The 11,074-nt window shown below is 41.0% G+C and overlaps 1 long non-coding RNA gene across 1 annotated transcript in view; it reads right to left on the bottom strand.

Annotated features, from left to right (window-relative positions):
• Positions 1-1,871: 1,871 nt before the first annotated feature.
• Positions 1,872-11,074, bottom strand: part of LOC102002654 — a 9,459-nt gene continuing 256 nt past the window's right edge. Inside the window, exons 2-3 of the long non-coding RNA XR_258423.2 lie at positions 10,897-10,958; positions 1,872-2,113 (exon numbers count right to left, since the gene is read on the bottom strand). This is a non-coding gene — a long non-coding RNA (uncharacterized LOC102002654). The remainder of the gene's footprint in view (positions 2,114-10,896; positions 10,959-11,074) is intronic.

Below are 11,074 nucleotides of genomic sequence, written 5' to 3'. Positions count from 1 at the left end.
TGAAATTAGATGGTATGTGATGGTATATGATATAACTCTATTGTCTATTGTTAGCCAAATTCTAAAATTAAGTGTGTCCTCCTCCCTCCTCTACATGAAAATATTATTGGTCAAACTGACTCCTAGATTTCCTGTTAAGAAAAGAACTAGAAACAGGTAGATTGATATATGGAAGGGTAGATGAATGGCGGACAGATGAATAAGCCATACATTTAAAAATCCTTTAAAAAATTTGTGATAATTTTAAGCAGATACTTGCAAACAAGTACTTGTCTCCTTTATGAAGTCTTCACCAGTAAAAAGAATTGTCATTTTGCCACGACTTCAACACTGTTCTCTAATGACCTGCACAAGTGCCTCCTGTCACTATCCCAACAGTCCACAGTGAATGCACAGGCTATATTTTGCACATTGAGTTTGAGAATAGCTGTCTGATGAAAAGTGCATTTTATCTCAGTTACCAATGCTGCATGACAGCCGTCCAAAAATTGGTAACGTAGACAATAATTATTTAATTCATTCATAAACTTCAACTTAGGCAGACTTCACAACGAGTGTCTACTCAATACAGCATCAGCTGGAGTCAGGGGACCAGGACTGGAAGAGCCACATCCAAGACAATTACTCAGACAATGGTCCGGTTAATACTAGTTGTTGCTGAAAGTGCCGGTAAGCCTGTCAGTTGTGTCTCAAACTGTTACAATACAGGGCTAGATTCTATAAGCAAGCACTCTTGGATAACAAAGGAGGAAGCGTAAAATACATTTTATGTTCTAGTCCTGAAAATAAAAATATGTAACTTTTGTGGTCACATTTTACAGTTATATCTGCTGGGACTTAAGACCAGAGAACTTGGATTAGAGATTTTTGAATGTAGTAGGGATAAAGTGTAAAAATGTCTATGAGATGGGAGCTAATGTTGACACTGATCTTTGGAAAGCAATATCTATCCTAGGCTTCCTAAAACCCACCCCATGCGACGTGCAACCCACCTAGTGACATAGTCAAAGTTAGCTTCAACAAAACCACACAAATGCTCCGGGAACACCTATCTTCTCCCTTTCTTCTCTATACCTCCTAAAAAAGGAAAGGACAGATAATTGCTTGTTAGTCTAGATTTTTATCACTTTAACCAAATTCTATCCAAAGCTTGTGATTTGCCACCCATTTTGAAATTAAAATACATATTAAAATTAAGAATAATTTTATCAATCTTGGAAGAGGAACAAAGATGTGCTATGCATTCATTTTGTGATTATAAACAATGAACCAAAGTAAGTGATGGAGAAGGAAGGGATTGGGGAGAGATGGCGGGAGGAAGAAGGTTGTCTAAAACAGAGATGCTTATTTAGAATCAAGAGAGTATGATGCTCATCATCTTCTCAGACTTTTATTGAAAGAGGTAACTTTGAAGTCCTGTGGTGTTTTCCTTTACCTAAAGTTTTAAATACAATCTGTAAAAGGAAAACACAAGAAACATAAATGTGAAGTTGTATTATTAAGACTCAGTGCAAAGCAAATCAGAGGAAAATTTGAATCGCACCTTGAATAACACTGTAGAAGTAAGATAATCAAGTTTAGTACATTGTGCACACTCAATGTGTATGTGCTTACATACACTCATAAAAAGAGAACGACTCACTCTTCCCCATGGCAGCACTTCCCATCCTTAAAATCTTCAGTTAAACTCAAAAATGGTGTTAGTTCATTTATTCTCACATTTAATAAATATGAATTGCGTACTTCACGTCAACCTTGTCCTGGGTGCCTAAGGGCCATAATGAACAAGGCAGACAGTGTCCATATTCTTCTACATCTTAAAATCCAGTGGAAGATGGCTGTTTAACAACTAAACAAGGTTTTGTTTTTTCATAACTCTTGTTCTTTATGTTTGGCTTGTCATAAAAATCTGTTGAACAGTGGCAAGGGGTGTTATGAGGAGGGTGGTAAATTCCTCAAGAAGTTCCCAAGAGCCTTTATTGGAGACAACGCTGGGTTTCTGGTGGCAGGTTTGATGTTACAATAGTCAGCAAGTTACAACCCTTTCTTTCTTCCCTCTTCAGTGTGACATAGACAGGCTGCAGATGCTGAAGTCTCAATCTCGAAGCTTCCTCTGCAATGAGAAAAAGCCACTTTACTAGTTCCACCCAAGAAGATGTTGAAGGGCCATTTTCAAGAGTCTTTAAGGAAATGCTTTTTACCTGTTTAAATGGATAAGAATAAGAAAAACATGCTCTCTGCTCGGGCCTCTCTTCGCTTCCTGAGTTTGAGTTCAATTGACTTGGGAGATTGTTAGCCATTCTGTGGCCATGAATGAAAGGAAGGAGGATTGCATCAGTACTGGCTTGGTGCCCTGAGAGTCCTGAGCCACTGAGCAAGGCACACTAACCATCTTGCTAGGTCAAAGAATTGTGTCTTAACTACTCTGTGTTACTTGGGTACTTGCATGGAACCTTGGTGGAAGGTTTTGGTGGTGACAGTACTGATGGTGGTCCTGATGGTGGGGCTAGTGTGAGGGTTACTGCTGAGTCCTGAATCAGAAGGGAGACACTCTGAAGTATTCAAGATTGATATTATTTTGAAATACAAGGACTCCTGGGTGTAACACTGAGTTCCAGTCTCTTCAAGAGTTTGCAGAAAGCTATCTTTTGACAGACATTGAGACCTCGTGAGTGGATGATCAGAGGCAATGGGAATTTGATCCTCCACTACAGGGGTCCTTCTGACTGATATTCTAAAGATTTCATCCCTCCAGGTCTTACATTTTCACAGGAATTAAGCAATGCATATGAAAGAAAAGAGATAAACAATCACACCCAGAGTGACTTCCCACTCCTCATTGTCTCATGCAAAGAAAAGAAATTCTTTGAATGAGTTCCTTCCAAAGCAAACATCCTGAGCACCTAAGCATCCAGCTTGTGGATCCATCCCAGTAGCCAGCAGACTGACTCACATTCATGCAACTCCCTTGTGCCAGTGAATTACACTGAGAACATTCTAGGCAACCACACTGCTGGGGCTGGAAGAAATGGGGAAGTGAGGGTTGCCCAAATGGGTCACTTTCTAGAAAGCTGGTTCTCAGAATGTTTCTTAGTATACCGAGAACTGGAATCTCTTTATTCCAGCAGGATATTTTCCACCAGAATGGTCTGTGCTTCTAGAAGGAGAGAATGGTCTGTGCAGCATGTTTGGTCAAAAGCTCATTGTACCGCAGGCTGCAAAACCTAGGTACTTTTCAAGCTTGTTTATCCTGCACTGTATTTAAACTACCTCCCTTCTGCCTTTGTTCTGTAAATAACTATTCCCCAGTCCAACTGCCTATTGAACAACAAGCCAATGATTCAGTTAATAATTATAAACCTTAACAAGTCAACAGGCAGCACCATACAAAGGAACTAGATACCACTTGTCTGAATATTTGACAGTCATGCAAGACAAAAACTGGGGCTCCTGGAACAACAGTCATGTTGGGAACTGTTGGGGAAGGGGCAGGGTGGGGTGGATTGTTGGGCTTTGAATGAAACTTTGCCTTAACGGTTCCAGTTCAATCTTTCCCACACACGCTCAAGCCCAATCTCACAGAAGTATTATATCTGGTAACTTCCTTGTACTTCGCTCCAAGAATGAGTGAGTCATGGGTTAAGCACAAATTCTTAACATAGGTGCTACAGGGGAACAAAGGAAAACAAAACGCCTCATTCTTTCATTTAGGAACCTCGTGGTAGAGGCATTTGTGTAACATTCCTTTTATATAACAGCAAGGACTTCAGCTGAAGGAAAAAACAGCACAGCTGAGGAGGGGATAGGTCTGTGACATCTCTTCACTCATCTATGGCCTCTCCTAGCCTTAAATGTCCATAAAGCAGTTCCACATGTCCTGGGCCAGTAAGGAAATAGGAAGGTGCAATGTGGTGATGGGGGCAGCAGGGTGTAGGGGCACACACTGGAGGCAGGCTCCTTCCCCAGTGTTAGGAAATGATGATGTGGGCTCAAAATGCCTGGGTAGCTCCATCAGGCAAGCTGGACTTAGCTTATTTTGCCGTTCATTGACTGTGTAACTCTGGCAATGCAGTTAAGTGTTTCTGTGACTTATCACATCTTCGGCAAAATCAGGATATTAACAAAAGCCATTTAATAGATAATCTATGTCCAACTATATCTGATACACACAGATAGAGGTCACTGAACCCTGATGAGTCTAGTTCTAGTTTCTCCGGCAAAAAACTACCTCTTTTAGTTTTAGTTTTTTGTTTGTTTTTCTTGAGACTGTTGTGTGCTTGTTTTCATTTTGCCCTGGCATTTGAGATTGAAGAAGAATTTACAGGAATGTTCTAGAAAGAGGAGAAATGAATGTGTCTCAGTCATATCTCAGTTAACCAACACGCATCAACTGCTGTGTGGCCAAAAAAGATAAGAATACAGGTCATCTGAGCAACTAACAATTCCTCAGAATATGGGAAATTGTATGTTCTATCTTTCTCATTATTATTACTTAAAAAAATACCAGTCTAAATTCTCACTCTCTCCCTTCCTCCTACTCGCCTTTCACTCCCTCCACAAACCCTCCCACCCCACCCTTTTATGTCCTAACATCTATCAGTTTACCAATGCCCTGGATTTGGTGGTTACTATGGAGAACAACTTCACCATGTTGATGTAGTAAACATTAGACAGAACCCCAAGATGTGGATGGGCAGTGCGTTCATAAACGCTGTTCTACTCCACTCCCCCACAACGTCATTCATTCTCCATGTCTCCTCTCAGCAAGACTACTATGGTTAATGTTGCCCTCTGGTCTTTTTGGAAGATCAGTTTTGGTCCTTCCTGTTATTTCTGCTGTTGTTTTCCATATCAGGACTCTCTCCTTTTGCTTGTATCTGTCCTCTTGTGTTTCCTCCTGTTTTGCTTTGTGAAGTATTCTCCAAGTGAAGTTATTCTCCGAGTCTTAACTAGAATCACTGGTTTATTTGCTATGAGTCTGATTTTTTTCTAATAACGTCAGAAGGGACACCCATAAAGTGTTAGCAACATGTCTGTCAAAAAGCAAGGTGAACAGAGATGACACCAATGAACTTCCAACATGGACAGAGGAAACTCCATGTCTCCACCCTATACAAGGAACTATAGGCAAATGAGAAACGATGGAACTGGGAGAGATATTCTTTCGCATGGAAGTACACACCAGTACTTATTAGCCAATTTATCAGCTTTGAAAACATACATACAAATAACATTATACAGACTGCACAGGTTATATGTTGGAATAGAGATGTAGATAAGTATGTGTGTGTATATATGTATATGCATACATATCTGCATGCAACAACAATTAGTGAAAAAAAAAACAAGAATTTCAAGGAGAGCATGAGGGGGTATATGGGAAGATTTGGAGGAAGGAGAGAGAGAGGAGAAAAGCTATAATTACATCATAACCTCAAAAAAAATCCCCAAACATAATGTTTATGCCTAGGAAAAATACAGAAAAAAACATTTTTACTTTATAAGTTTCATTGTTATACATTTGAACATAATAAATTTAATAAAAATCAATAGTCCCACTTATTCCTAGATTTATTTTCTACTTTTAATTTATTATTACTCTCAAGCTTGTATCGAAGAATGTCCACATTTTCCCAAAAAATGATGAAATTTTTCAAAACCCTGCTTATTTTATTCACTGGAGATCTAGTTTTTGGTTTTCAGGTTTACAGAAAATAATAACATTAAAAGTCTCTACCTAGAAGAATTCTTCAAGTGGTTGTTTTTGTTTTGTGACCAAACACTAGGATAGTACAACTGTTCGATGGACAAAAGACACTAATGTCATCTATGCAGATACTCCTCACACCTTAAGAAGCTGTATTTATTATGTATTTATCGTGTACATGAGTGTGAATGTGTGTGCAGCATTAGCATGTGCAGCATATGCGTGTTCGTGTGTGCGAGTGTGTGGGTGAGCATGCTGCAGAATACTTTTGGAGATCAGAGGACAACCTTGGGTAATATCTCTTCTCTTCTACTGTTTGAAAGCTTGCACCATATAGTTCACCACTAGGTGTGCCAGACTAGTAGCCTGCAACTCTCTGGAGATTATGTTGTCTCTATCTCTTATTTCATGTTAAAAAAAACATTGGTATTCTACATACATGTTACCATCTTCAGCTCTACATGGATTCAGGGGAATTAAATTCAGGTCCTCAAACCTGTATGACAAGTATCTTAAATACAGAGCCATCTCCTCAATCCCAGACAAGCTTATTTAATCGCGCACATTAACTTCATCTTTTAATAGTCTTTCTTTTTTCAGATTATCCTGTCACATTCTGGTTCAGGCAGCTGTATAGCCTTTCCTTACACTGATAAGATGAGTTGGTTATTTTCCTGTTATATAATGGGGTCCGACTAGATGCTTTGGCTTTTGAATTCTTCCTTTCTTACTTGATTTATTCCCTAAGTTTGCTGTACACGTCCATAAGATAGCAGGGTTTTTTTGTTTGTTTGTTTTTTGCCTACACTGTAGAGGTATGGAAATGTCTAGAGATACATTGTACAGATCCGGCATAGCAGCTTCAACACAGTAGACAATAACCCATTCTAGTGCTCTTCCTTCCTTCCCTCTCAGCTAGCTCTGTCCCAGTCCCAAGAGTGCAAGGTCGGGAGTGGAAAAAAAAAAATGTCCCGATTGCTATTTACAGCACTTCCAGATCAGATTCCTTGTATTCTTGCGTATTGCTGACCGCTGGCCTGTACGTTTGAAAGAAGCTCTAGAGATATAAGGTTATATCCAGAGACATAAGAGAAAAACAGCGCGGCTTGAGTTTGAGAAAACTGAATGTGAGAAACTCAGTCCCTCTGTGTTGAGAGGGAAGGGCTTGGAGAGCGCATTAGTTCATGGGACTCTGCCCTGTGAGCGGATTAGTGCCTTTATTGCAGGATGAGTTCGTCATTCAGGGAGGGGTTCCCTAGTTAAAGACCAAGCTTGGAACCTTTCCTTCTCTCATATGTGTGGACCTTCTCACGGGTTTCGACCTCCTGCCATGGGACGGTGCAGCGCACAGACCCTCGCTAGATGTACAGTTCTTGACGTTGGACTTCCCAGCCTCCAGGAGTATAAGAGATGAACGTCAGTCACTTGCGAGTACCTAGTCTCAGGCATTCCATTAGGGCAGTGCAAAGTGGAAGAAAGCAAATACAGCTGTAGGCAACTAGTTCCAAACTGGATCAAAGGGCGTCTTGTGAAATAATGCAGGCATTGTTCTCTTAGCTTTGCTCCAATAAGCCAACGATGCACTGATGTATCACAGGTAGGTATGGCTTCTTGGATTTCCCCTTTCACACAAAGGAGATGACACAGGTATGAAGTTCCAGGCACTCTGCCCATCTTTTGTAATCTGTTCTTTCTTTCTCTCTGATGGTGACTTCAGATTCAACCTCTGCCGTCCTCTAGCTTAATTTGCCAGCAGCTACGACCCTTCTATGGACATGGCATCAGCGTTCTGGAAACTAAACTAAGCTACACACACACATGGCTTACCAACATCAGAGAAATTCTTTTGGGTGGCTCATTTAATACACTCGCTTTCATATTCTCAATTATAACCCATGCTTATTAAATAATACTCAGCTGTTAGCTCTTTGTTCCCTCTTTCCCTCATAAATGCCTGACACAATATATTTTTTTGTTCCTATGAGCTTCAATGCCTCGTGAATGTAGCTCATTTTTGAAAAAGGAATCTTGTTTAGTAGCAAGCAAGTTTATATAATACACATATTAAAGGAGCCAACATTATATGTATATACCATCTTCCCCAAGTAGAAAAAAAAAAGAAAAAAGCCCAATAAGGAGCTAATAGCATGTGTACTTTTCTGAGGATAAATCATCACCTTAGAGAACTTATCTATCTATGCCTCACCTTCAGGCAGTAATGGGAGCATAAGCCACTATCTTACCCATCTTCCTTCCAATTGACCATATTATTCCCTCAGAAGATTTCCTTAGGTTCCATAGAAGTGAAATACATATACAGTGTTTCTTCCCATTAAAATTGGTAAACGGAGTCATTTCTAAACAATATTCAAAGCAAACAAAGAAAAAAAGAATCCCAAAAGTCTTCAAATTTCTTATAGCAAGAATTAATGGACTCAGAATGCTCACATGGTCCAAACAGACACTGTGGTCACTTTTGTTCTGTCCAGTCTTCAGAGGTGAGGCATGCTACAGATTGCTGTTCTTCAGCAAACAGAAAGATACTGGGGAAATATAAACGTTTCTAAAGGGGACACTGTCCATTACTCCCCTTCCTATATGTACACACGCTACTCTACTTTCTGTCTTCTTGAACCTGGAGCGGCTCCTTCACTTCATTTCATCCATAAAAGAGAGTGAAGGCTATTCTAGTCAGTCCCAGGCCTAGCTTTAAAGAAGTTTGATAGGGTCTTTCACTTTTGAAGCCAACCAGCTCATAAGAAATCTGGTTGAACTGACAGGAACCTGGTGTAAAGAATCACAAGCAAACTCCAGGACAGACATAAAGAGAGGAAAAGATGATGAACATATACGTGATCCAAGCTTTCTCTGATTTTCAAGGACAACTGAGTCACAGGGTAGAAAAAACTCAGTTCATACTCCTTGGAGCAGAAGAGTTTGTTGTTGATACCAGTCAACCTGCGGAACGGTGAGAATCATTACGTTTTGGTTTTGTTTAATTCATTAAGCTATATAGTGTTTTATTGCATAGCAATGGATGCCCAATACTAAACAGAGAAACAAAAGCAACAACAAAAACAAAAAACCCTCTTTCTCATATCCCATGAGACCAGCCATCAAATCAGTCAAGAATTTGCAACTCTTTGTGAGCATCAGTCTCCTGGAAAGTTTCCTAAGCTAGGAGTACTCCATGAAGGTCATCAGAATACAAAACCTTTAGGCCTACACATTTGCATATTTAAATCTCTAAATAAGTAGAATGAAAAACCATTGTAACAAGCCACAAAAGTAAAGACTCATTTGCTTAAAGACACTCTTCGTTTAAAATGTAAATTCCTTCTGGGAGTGATAAATCAAACAGATGGTTGTAGGATTACATCAGTAATCAGATTGTTTTCCTAACTCCTGGTTTTGACAAGCAAATGTTGAGTGCAAAAGTGCGAAATTGGAGCAGGCATGTTCCTGAGCTTGCAGCGGGTCAACTGAGGACCACAGAAGGTGTTGTGTGATCAATCTAGAGTCAGTTAGTATGAAAGGGAGCCCCCAAAACAGGAAGACAGGTGTGAAGAGAAAAAGTGAGGAGCCGAGAAAGATCTGTTATACTCACTCTGTTGTAAAAGCTTTTTAGGATTTTGCCCTTGGAGCTCGTTATTTAGGGGCCTGGGGATGATTACAGAGGTAACTAACTCTAAGGGACAAACAAGATGTCTGTTTGGGTGGAAGCTTCACCTCAGCCCCTGGCATCCATATACCCAAAGAGTCTGGAATGTTTGGGTTCAGGCTTCAACCCAGCCCCTGGCATCCATATATTCCAAGGATCTGAAATGTTCGGGTGGAGGCTCCATCCCAAGCCCCCTCCCTTGGGAGTTGCCCCAGTCCAGACTTCACCTCTGAGAAAGCCCGTCAAACGATGAACCCTTCCCAGAGATGCTCAAGACCACTCCTACAGGGTATTTAAACTGCCCCCCTCCGTAGAACAAACATATGATATTTTTAGTCTTCCTTCCCAGTCTCATCTCTAGGGGGCTGGAAGGCCATCTGGGAGCATAGGTATCTACTAAACCTGGGCTAGTTCTAATTTGGTTTGATTTGGTCTGATTTGGATTATTGCATTGTTGGAGAGGTTTATCAGGGTGCAGAAACTTTTCAGTATATTTATCTGCTCTAGAAAACCAGAATATGAAATTGTACTTTATTACATACATGGAATGTGTCCAAAGGTAAGTATGGTAAGAATTAGGTTCACACCAAAAAGGAAGGGTGGCCTATGTAGTGATGTGATGCAAAGTTGGAGAGGTTCTCATGATTCCCAGCTGTTTTCCCCAGGCTTCTTCAGAATCACCCCTACACAGCCTCCCCCATCTTCCCTCAGCATCATCCCACACAGCCTCCCTGGCCTCCCTCAGCATCAGCATCATACCCCACAGCCTCTACAGCCTCCCTCAGCATCATAACCCACAGCCTCCCCAGCCTCCCTCAGCATCAGCATCATACCCCACAACCTCCCCAGCTTCCCTCAGCATCACCCCCAAACAGCCTCCCCAGCCTCCCTCAGCGTCACCCCACATAGCCTCCCAGGTTAGTTGCTTCTCCCTGTGGAGCTGTGAGTCAGATCCCTCCGAGAAAGTTTCACTTTCTTTCTTTCCCACTGTCCCTAAACTGAGACCCACCTGGGGGTTTCATGCCACCTAGAGAGAAGGAAGTGAAAGAGGTTGTATTTTTCTACAAGGCTTAACTTTCCTTCTAAAAGCGAAAAAGCAAAGAAATCTATGCCCCCAGAACAGAAACCGCTTTGCTTCCTGTGGTGCTGAGTCAGTGAGAAGAGAGTATGAACTAAGTAAGCAGGCAGGGCACAGTGCAAGCAAAGCATGTGACCCACAGCATCCTTTCGAACCCATGTAAGAGGGTCACGTTCTTGAGATCGATTTAGTCACCAGACACAAAGACTTGGCAGAAACTTGCCAAAAAAAAAAAAAAAGCACATGATTGAGAAATAATAGAGACTGAAAGTAAACTCCGAAGAGCTTAAGTCCTCAATTTTCAACCAGTAAAATATTTCTGCCAATGCTTTCATAAGTATTTCCAGGTCAGGGTTGAGGAGTTTTCGGCAGGTTCATTGGGGACCTTACAGATGAACCCTCATCTCCCTCCCTCTATGGGGAGGCAAGGTACAGCTATAGGGAACTCACCTGGGAGAAAGTGCTTCTGGGCCTCCACAGTAGGTGGCCACTGACTGGCCCAACTGACATGCCTAAGAAAACATATATGAAAAAGGCATCATCTTGGGCTACTGAATTGGCAAGTGTCCATTAACATCCTTAGGTATCTCGTTGAGTTCATGGAAAATGTCACCTTTTATCTTCTCTC

This window comes from Microtus ochrogaster, chromosome 15 (assembly GCF_000317375.1).
Source record: "Microtus ochrogaster isolate Prairie Vole_2 chromosome 15, MicOch1.0, whole genome shotgun sequence".
Taxonomy (NCBI): Eukaryota; Metazoa; Chordata; class Mammalia; order Rodentia; family Cricetidae; genus Microtus; species Microtus ochrogaster.
Note: the sequence above shows the minus strand (reverse complement) of the source record. Positions and strands in the feature narration are given on the sequence as shown.